Consider the following 9,099-nt stretch of genomic DNA (forward strand, 5'->3'; position numbering starts at 1 on the left):
AACTGAAAGGAGGACTCTGTGCGCGCCTGCGCCCCCTCACATCTTCTGAGGATTTGGTGCGACGTGACGCGGTGTCTCCTGTTTCATCAATTTGTCCTGTTATTTTGCAGGTACTATTGTTACAACAACTTGATAATATGCACTGTAATGTAAATGTATATGTTCATACCGCAGATATTTCGGGTAACGTTAATGACGTTCGGGGTTGTGAATATGTTGAATATAGGTCTATGCAGACTGTCCGCCATTTTGTGAACGCTGTAACACACGAGGTTATTGTGAAATGCGTTTAATTCGATTCAAGACTCCAGTTACAAGGTTATAGTGTTGATTATGAGTTTACTTTTATTTGTGTTTGGTTTAAGTTATACATATAAAGATCGGATGCACTTATTTTGCAGAACTGTCTCTCTAACGTTACTTGGCCTTCTGCGCGGGGCCTGTAACATTAAGAAATATATAATATATTTCTGTGCCCTATGCAGTGAGCAGCCACAAATATTATTGTGCAGTGAAAACATAGACAATTTACATGTAACTTTATGCAATTTGTCATATGAATTGTAGAGAGGGAGGGCTGTTTTCTCTATATTTTGTATAACTTAAGTTGATGGCGCTCTTGCAAGGGCTCTCATACCAGGTAATTATTAAACGGAATAATTATTTGATGAAGCAAAACAATCATATTTCAGTGACTGACAACTTTGTTCTTTTTTACAGAATGTACCATATCAGACGAACATGCGTCACAGCTTAAATAATGGTTGAGAAACAATTCTCAGCCCCTCAGCCAGATAGAGACCTAACGTTACATGCAGAACACGGCAGTCTACAGGGCCAAGTGGATTAGGGACTACAATTGGACCATCGATCAGATCCTCGAAGAGTTCCCTCGCCTGATGACCAAAGGCATGGTAGGTATAGGGAAATATGATTTTGAATATGAGGATGCATTGTTTAAAACGTTTTATTAGTGTGCTACATTGAATTAATTTTAAAAATGTGTTTTCCATTTTATAGATTGCACAGAACTTTCTTGTCCTGCATTGGGATGCTGCATCAAAGTTGTTTGAAACATGGCTACCCATCTATGCTGAGAAGATCCTGTACCTGGCAAGACAGAGCTGACATTGCCCCTGAATGGATTAACACCAGGTAATATATTCGTAATATAATATATTAATATATTAGCATTCCTCTTTCCAACATTTTTAAAGTTTTTTGACCAAAAACTTTTCACATAATTTTGGGCAGAATAGTGACTTAGTGAATAGAGAATAGTGAGTGATATCATCATAGGAATAGTTAAATAAATCCGTCAGCCTCTTTATGCTAATTGGGTACAAAAAATGGCAAGTTTTCACAGCAGAGTCAACACAGCGGTACCGGTGTAACTAATAACATTAACCAGTCCCTCCAGAAAAACGCAGAGTTTTTTTGTGATTGTTGCAGGCAAAAATCCTTGATTATGTGGCACGTTTTCTTAAAAAATGCGATGGAATATGCAGGATATTTATGCGACGATATTGCGGGGATTGTGAAATCACAGGTATGCCATTCCACATTGTATTGACACCTATGTCTTACAGATGGTGTTGGGGAACTCGCCCTGAGGCAGCTGCCAGCCTTGCTTCCACCTACAACTTGGAGAGTTGGCCATGGCCACGGTGCGAAAGTGGTTTGCCACACCATTCAGGAATGCAGCTTGGCCTTCATCGACCATAAGCCTGTAAGTCCTCAAGTACATCTAAAGGGGGAAACTTTATTCATTTTATCAACATATCTGAGCTCAAGACTGTGATGCACACATGCATATCCAGGTATTTTTTTACTATACTTTTGGGGACAGGCATCAAATATAGCCTGACAGTATTCGGAAAATGGCTGTTCTATAAGCTTAAGTTGGTCACTATGAAAGCATCCTGGGCTTCTAGAACACCTCAGCAGTGCCACAGGCTGGTAACCTCTGTACCACACCTCACTGATGCAGTAATTTGTTCTAAAACAGGCACCAACAAAGTATTGAGTGCAGAAATTAACATAATTATCAGAAAGTTGACACTGGGCAATTCCACGCAAAAATGTCACATCCATAACGCCAACTAAATACCATTGCATTGTGTTGGTGTTATGGATGTGACAGTTTTGCGCGGAATTGCCCCACTGTTGTATTTTAACCAATTTGGATCTGACTCTGAGGTTGACTCTAAAGAAGTCTTCTAAATCTACAAAGCATTTGCGGCCCATCTATCTGACCACCTAACCCCGCTGCCCATTGGCCAGACAGGATAGTCAGATAGGTGGGCCACATTCGTTTTCTGAGTTTATTGTAATGATATATCATTAATCAATTTATGGCTTTTTAGGTCAATTGAGGTCTGAATCGTTTTTTTTTAATTGTTTTCTGTAATGTGAGCTATATGCTCTAAGACTTAATCAAAAAATATTTTATGTGCAATGAGATGTAGACTATTACAGTTCAACTTTTTGAATTATAAATGCACCGAATCTTTTCCAAATTGTAAAGTTAACTAGACTTTATCATAAAACAATTTCTCTAGTGAGGACCAGGAAAATGGTCCTCACAATGTCTATATTTTAATTATACTATAGTAGTCGGTAGACATTTGGTCCTTACTCACTTGCACTCTCTAACTCTCGCTCTCTTGTATTCTTTCTTTTTTAGCCTGGAATAAACATGGTGGAGTACCTTCATGAGGCCAAGGCATGCAAATCTCCACTGCACCAGTTCCACTATATTTTTTATATGAACTGCACCAGTTCCACTATATTGTTGCAATTAATTAATGTTATAATAAAAAAGAATTCAGAGATTCCATTGTTGTTTTGTTTTTGTATTGTTTAAGTGTTTATTGCATAATATATGCATAAATCTAGCATGTATTCTGTTCTAAGTTTGTAGTTTAACAGTTTTATAGCTATGGGTAGTCTATTGCAATTTATTTTCATAAATTGTACTGTAATGTGTTAGAATTAATCTGGCATTTGGGTTAATTTTACCCAGAATTTGGGTACACTTTATAACAAGTATGTAGTTGAATCAACCCAGAATTGTAATTAATTTGACCCAGCATTTGGGTACACTATATAACTAATATGTAGTTAAATCAACCCATAATTGTAATTAAATTGACCCAACATTTGGGTACACTATTTAACCAAAGTATGTAGTTAAATCAACCCATAATTTTAATTAGTTTGACCCAGCATTTGGGTAGAATATTTAACTCATCTGCTGGGTTAAATATGACCGACCCATCTTGCTGGGTCAAATTAACTACTGCTGGGCTGGTGCAATAGTTAACCAGCGGCTGAGTTATAAAACAACCCAAGTTGAGTTATTTTTAACCCAGCATTTTTTACAGTGTATATGAGACGACTTGAACGCACCATTACTCCACCACGTGCGTGACGTCATAAACCAACGTGGTTGAACGACTACTTTGCAACAATACGGTTTCGGGAAACAGTCGTGACTAGCTAGATGATTTCTTCAACAATGCATCGCACCATGGTAGTTAAGCAGCGAGTTACGTCATTGTTTGGGAAATGCACCCCTGATTGAGACACACTTTGAGGGACTATGAGGTTCCTGGGTGAGCAACTGGCATTGAGCTGAATGGAAAAGCTAATAGATTTGTCTTTCTTCAGGTATGTAAACCTTGTAAAATTATTATTATTATTATTTTGTTTTATTAATATATTATCTCTAATTCAACTTATTCAGGTAATGTATTCGACTGTATTTCTAACTTATTAAAGAGCCTACAAATTATTTTTTTTATTTTTATTTTTTTCAATCAAGTGTTAAAAATCAACTGCTGAAGATGGTGTATTTTATATTAATGGCATCAAATAAATAAATAGATGAACTTTAGCTGTTCAAAAGATTAGAACGATTTTTTTTTTTATGCTCATGGTTTTCTCTGTCTATAACTCATTCTGCACATAGAAAATATAGTTCCTACTCAAGTCTGAGAAATTCTAGAGGCTTTTCGAGATACAGGTTTGAATGGGAGATGTACTGTAAATGGGTCAGTCCTGTCCCTGTAAATGAGTAGAAGGCAAACAGCACTGTTTGTCTAAGAGCACATATTTTTCCTCTAGGGTTTTTGGGTATCTGTCCTTTACTTTTCCAAATTGAAGGTAGCAGGCAACTCTTGTCACCATTTGGAGCATTAGCACAATTCTACATTAATGGGCAAAATCGTTTTGGTGGACAGCCATTAGTCTGAACTCTCCATATATCTGGTCTAACAAAAGATGATTATGGTAAATTTTTACCTCTTGGGAAGGGGACTGATCCTCCAGGAGGCACAAGCAAACTCAGTAATCAGTCTAGTGACAAACATGATGGATCACTCAATGCATTGGTGCTATAAACTAATGCATCAACTCCATTACAACAATGACTCCAATCTGCTAGTGACCTGGCTGAAGGTAGATCTAGACTAAGAGAGCTGAAAATTGCTAGTGTGCCAAGATTATGGGCCTAGTCGTCTAAAATATTTCATCTACTGGATTGTGCAAAGTTGGAGCTGGCATTAATCCATTCTTTTATTTTAAAGGAAGAAATCATTCACTTGAAATGATGCATGTTCCAAATTCAACAAAACAATTCAAGTTGAAGCAAAGTTTGCAAATTATAAGAGCAACTCTGCACTGACCAATACAAATCAATATAAAATTAACTATAGTGCTGGAAATACAGATATCACTATGTTTACCAACGAAAAACAAGGGGGCATCTGCAAGTACTTGCTGTTATTTATTTCAGAACTTGCCCTTTCCAAGCCATAGAAAACAATGGCACTTTGATATTTTTGTAATTTATTTGAACAGATTTCATTCAATTTTAAGAATGCCTAAAGCATCCAAATACTTTTTGCAACCACTGTATACAATGTAAGATATGACTGCAAGTATGTCATTAACCATGTCCATCTATGACACTTGAGCTACTAAACACAGAGGTGTTCAGTAAAAACACTTCCTTAATTCATTTGCTGGCCAATGTTTTTTTGCTCTCTTCTTGTTCATGCCAAAGCAACAGTTGTGTCTTGCCATAGGCAGATGCATTTCACTGACTTGCAGCCAATAACATGAATCTGAGTCTTACTGCCACATCTGGCCACTGTGGTTATAAACCTGGTTGTAAACACAGGTTATAAACATGGTCTGAATCATACTGGTAAACAAAGTCAAATTTGGCACTCATGGCAGCCCACATCAACATGTCAAAAACACCTGTTTGGTATCAAGAAATGTGACCTGTCCAGACGCAAAGAGGCAATGAAGAGGAAATAGCTACTATTATTCCTGTTGTCAGAAGAATTATAATTTGGGAAATCAAATAGTGTTGTATCTCTGCATATCCTGTGGTTCAAACTGTGGAGCATGACACAGACCATGCCAAGGTCATTGGTTTGATTCCCATGGAAAGCAAAAGCAATTTAATTTGCTTTGAATACAAGCATCTGATACATAAATGTGAAAATAATCTTTACAAAAGACACCAGCCTTTAATTGAAGTTTTTCTAATAATTTATGTCTGGCCTTCAAATGTGTGGCACATTTTGCTAATTGTTAGGTAAATATGTCACATTGACTGCACCAAAGCTGTTATTACAGTTTTCTGAATTTCAGAAACACATTAATCAAAACCCATCACTCACTTTCTCAAAACCTTAAACATAAAACCTAATCTTCAAACTACATTCAGGGAACATCTGACTCTTCTGGCAAAATCAAACAATCGCCTCAAAACCATTTTATCTGTGCTCAAATTCAAATAATGCTTTCAGATTATACACACATCAGTCAATGTATAAACACTACACATCATTTATTAGACACTACTATGAAAGTAAAATAATGACAAATGTTTTTGAAACAAAAAAGCTTGTTGAATTGCACTACTTAAAAAAAAAAAAAAGCATTGCATTAACCCCTCTTGCATTTTAATGCATTGTATTTTTCAGTCCCTCCAGAAAAACGCGATTATGCGATCGCATGTTCTCTTACGAGAGATTCTCTCATACTGCATAGAATACGCTAGGGGAAAATCCTTTTCCACGAGAATACTGAAGCCAAAAAATTATCCTTTAATTTTGTATTAATGTAAAACTCGTTGCTGCAGCATACAGGCATAGGCGAGACAGCTTGCGCGCCTATTGGCTGGTCTGCTGGCAACTGCTTGAGCCTATCGAGCGAGACCTAGAGTGACGTCATACCCAATGAGGGCGCTTCGCGCCCTCTGCGTCACGTCCCGCCGAATATCTCATATCTCTGATTTTTTATCCTTCAGCGAAGCAACTCACATCGCTGGATCCGAGAAGAAGCCGCGCTGTTTGAAGAAGCATCTCAGCGGGACAAGTCAAGAAGCTGCTGGCCGCGCCGCCTTCATCGCATTCCTGCTGCGCTATCCGGCGCCTATATCCTTTTTCTCTGCACTGTGTGTGTGTTCGCCGGCGCAACACACACTGACTAAAAGAGCTCGCGTCTTTTTTAAGATGCCTTCCTGCGGCTCGTGCAGAGCCATACTCAGCGACGGGGACCGCCACGTGATTTGCGTTTTCTGCCTGGGTGAAGAACACGCAGCTCACGCGCTCACTGATGGCGGCTGCCCTCACTGCGAGCTGTTGCCCATAGCGACTCTGAGGACTTGCTTGGCATTTTTCAACGAGACTGCGCCCACACCTGCTGTAGTGCCGCGCCGTAAAAAGTGCCGCGCTCAACGAATCCTGGAACCTTCTCCCAGCCGCCCAAGCTCGCAGGTGCGCCCGCCTGCTTCACCGGCTTCATCAGTTTCGCTTCCTGACGGACAATGGCCGCGGTCTGCCGCCGCTTCTGTCGACGACGCAGATGAGATTGACGCGATGCTGCGAGAAGGGGATTCCTGCTCTCTCCTGGCATCAGGCAGTGAAGGCTGGGCGAGCTCTGAGGATCTCGCGCCCCCTGCCCGTGCTTCGACGGGAAAGAGAGCGAGCATTGAGGCGGAGCTCATACGCGTACTCACTCAGGCCACGGCGAGCCTCAGCCTCGATTGGATTACGCCTGGGCAGCCCGCTCACACCCGGCTGGACGGCTACTTCCTGCCCGGGGAGCACACTTCGCCTGCATCCAAGCCAGCGCCCTTTCTTCCTGAGCTTCACGAAGAAGTCGCTAAGTCTTGGAGCTCCCCTTTTTCGGCCAGGACACGATCTTCTGTTTCTCTGGCGTTCTCCGCTGTCGACGACGCCAAGAACAGAGGATACCACTCCCTGCCGCCGGTCGAAGAGGCTATTGCAGAGCACTTATGCCCGCCCTCCGCTGGACGGCGTGCTAAGATGGCGCTGCCCTCAAAAGCCTGCCGCACGACGTCATCCCTGCTCCGCCGCGCTTTCTCCGCCGCCGGGCAGGCCGCGTCAGCGTTGCACACCATGGCCACGCTCCAGATTTACCAGGCTGATCTCCGCAAGCTGGACGAGAAAGGACCTGACGCAATCTGCGTGCCAGACCTGAGGAGCGCTACAGACCTCGCTCTCCGCGCTACCAAGTCTGCGGCACAGGCCATAGGACGGAGCATGGCCTCGCTCACCATGTCTGAGAGACATCTCTGGCTAACGCTCTCGGACATGTCTGAGTCGGAGCGCACCGCGTTCCTCGACGCGCCGCTTTCCCTTGCCGGCCTCTTCGGAACCTCGGTCAAAGACTTCCCCGACAGGTTTGCTGAGGTACAGAAAGCGACCCAGGCCATGAAGCACTTCCTCCCGAAGCGCTCCAGCTCTGCAGCAGGCCGTGCGAAACCGTCTGCTCAGAGTTCACAGCCTAAGCCTCCGCCCACCGCCTCCTCTTCACAACGCCGCCAGACCCAGAGCTCGAGACCGCGCTCTCGCTCTTCCAGCCGCCGCCCTGTCCCCAGGGCCGCGGCCAAAGATTGCGTTGAAGCCAGAGGCCCTGAAGTCGTCCTAGCACGCCTAGGAAAGCGACGGTGTCCAAGTCCCGCTGCGGCCGGACTTCCACCAAAGCTTGCCGCTTGTCCAGTTCCAAGAAATTCCATTGCCCGCTTGCCTGCACACAAAAGCCGTTTTTATGGCTACCCAGATAAATCCCTTAAAGAGTGTATTTTCTGGTGTCCCGTCCACGGCCGATGGTGTTTCATGTGTAGAAAAAATGCCCACTACTCAGTGCCCATTCCTACACACAAGCACAGCCCCTCACACAGGGCTCGCGCACATAAAATCGACTCAGATCGATTGCGCATTAAACGTAGCAAACGTGCCCACGACCCAGTGCCCACAAACGCTACTCCCTACATGTCTCACGGTTTCTGTAAAAACGAAACCAGTATGCAGGCGCTCTGCTCAGGCGAGCGATGCTATAAAGGTGGTAAATGTGCCCGCTACCCTGCGCCCACGTCCACACACAGACATGACAGTTCCAATGGAACTCGCCCAGCCCTCCCCCTCTCGGTTAACCACCACAGAGGAGTCGAGCGCGGGCATTCTGCCCGCTGTTATCAGCGCGCCCCCTGCCTCAGATGTCACGAGCGCGACGCTTATGTCACAGCTCACCGAAGCCGCTGTATTGCGAGCCGATCAGAGCGCGCTTCGCACCTAGCCCCTAGCTACCCGTGCAGACGCGTGGGCGAAGCTTCCCGGGGTTTCGAAATGGGTTCTAAACATCATAAAAGAAGGCTATTCGCTACAGTTTCGCCGACGCCCTCGCCGCCACACGGCGCGCGTCGAGACCACGGTAGAATCGAAAGTAGCACATCTACTTCGAGCCGAAATTCTGAAACTACTGAGCAAAGGGGCTATAGAACCCTTATCTCAAGCTCAAAGCGAAGGGGGGCTTTACAGCAGATACTTCCTGGTACCCAAGAAAGACAGGGGTCTCAGACCCATACTAGATCTGCGGCAACTGAACAGAGCGCTTATGAAACGTCAGTTCAGGATGCTCACGACCAGAAAAATCCTCGCGCATGTTCGCCGAGGGGACTGGTTTGTGTCAATAGATCTAAAGGACACGTATTTTCAAATACAGATAGCGTCACGTCACAGGCGATTTTTGAGATTCGCCTTCGAGGGCCAGGCA

The 9,099-nt window shown here is 43.6% G+C and overlaps 1 long non-coding RNA gene across 1 annotated transcript; it reads left to right on the forward strand.

The window, feature by feature from the left end:
- Positions 1–494: 494 nt before the first annotated feature.
- Positions 495–3,152, forward strand: LOC307171086. Its single transcript, XR_013823490.1, has 5 exons — positions 495–914; positions 1,021–1,155; positions 1,590–1,729; positions 2,687–2,793; positions 3,026–3,152. It is a non-coding gene; the product is annotated as an uncharacterized lncRNA (long non-coding RNA).
- Positions 3,153–9,099: the final 5,947 nt, after the last annotated feature.

Source organism: Squalius cephalus (genome assembly GCF_949319135.1).
Source record: "Squalius cephalus genome assembly, chromosome: 14".
Lineage (NCBI taxonomy): Eukaryota > Metazoa > Chordata > Actinopteri > Cypriniformes > Leuciscidae > Squalius > Squalius cephalus.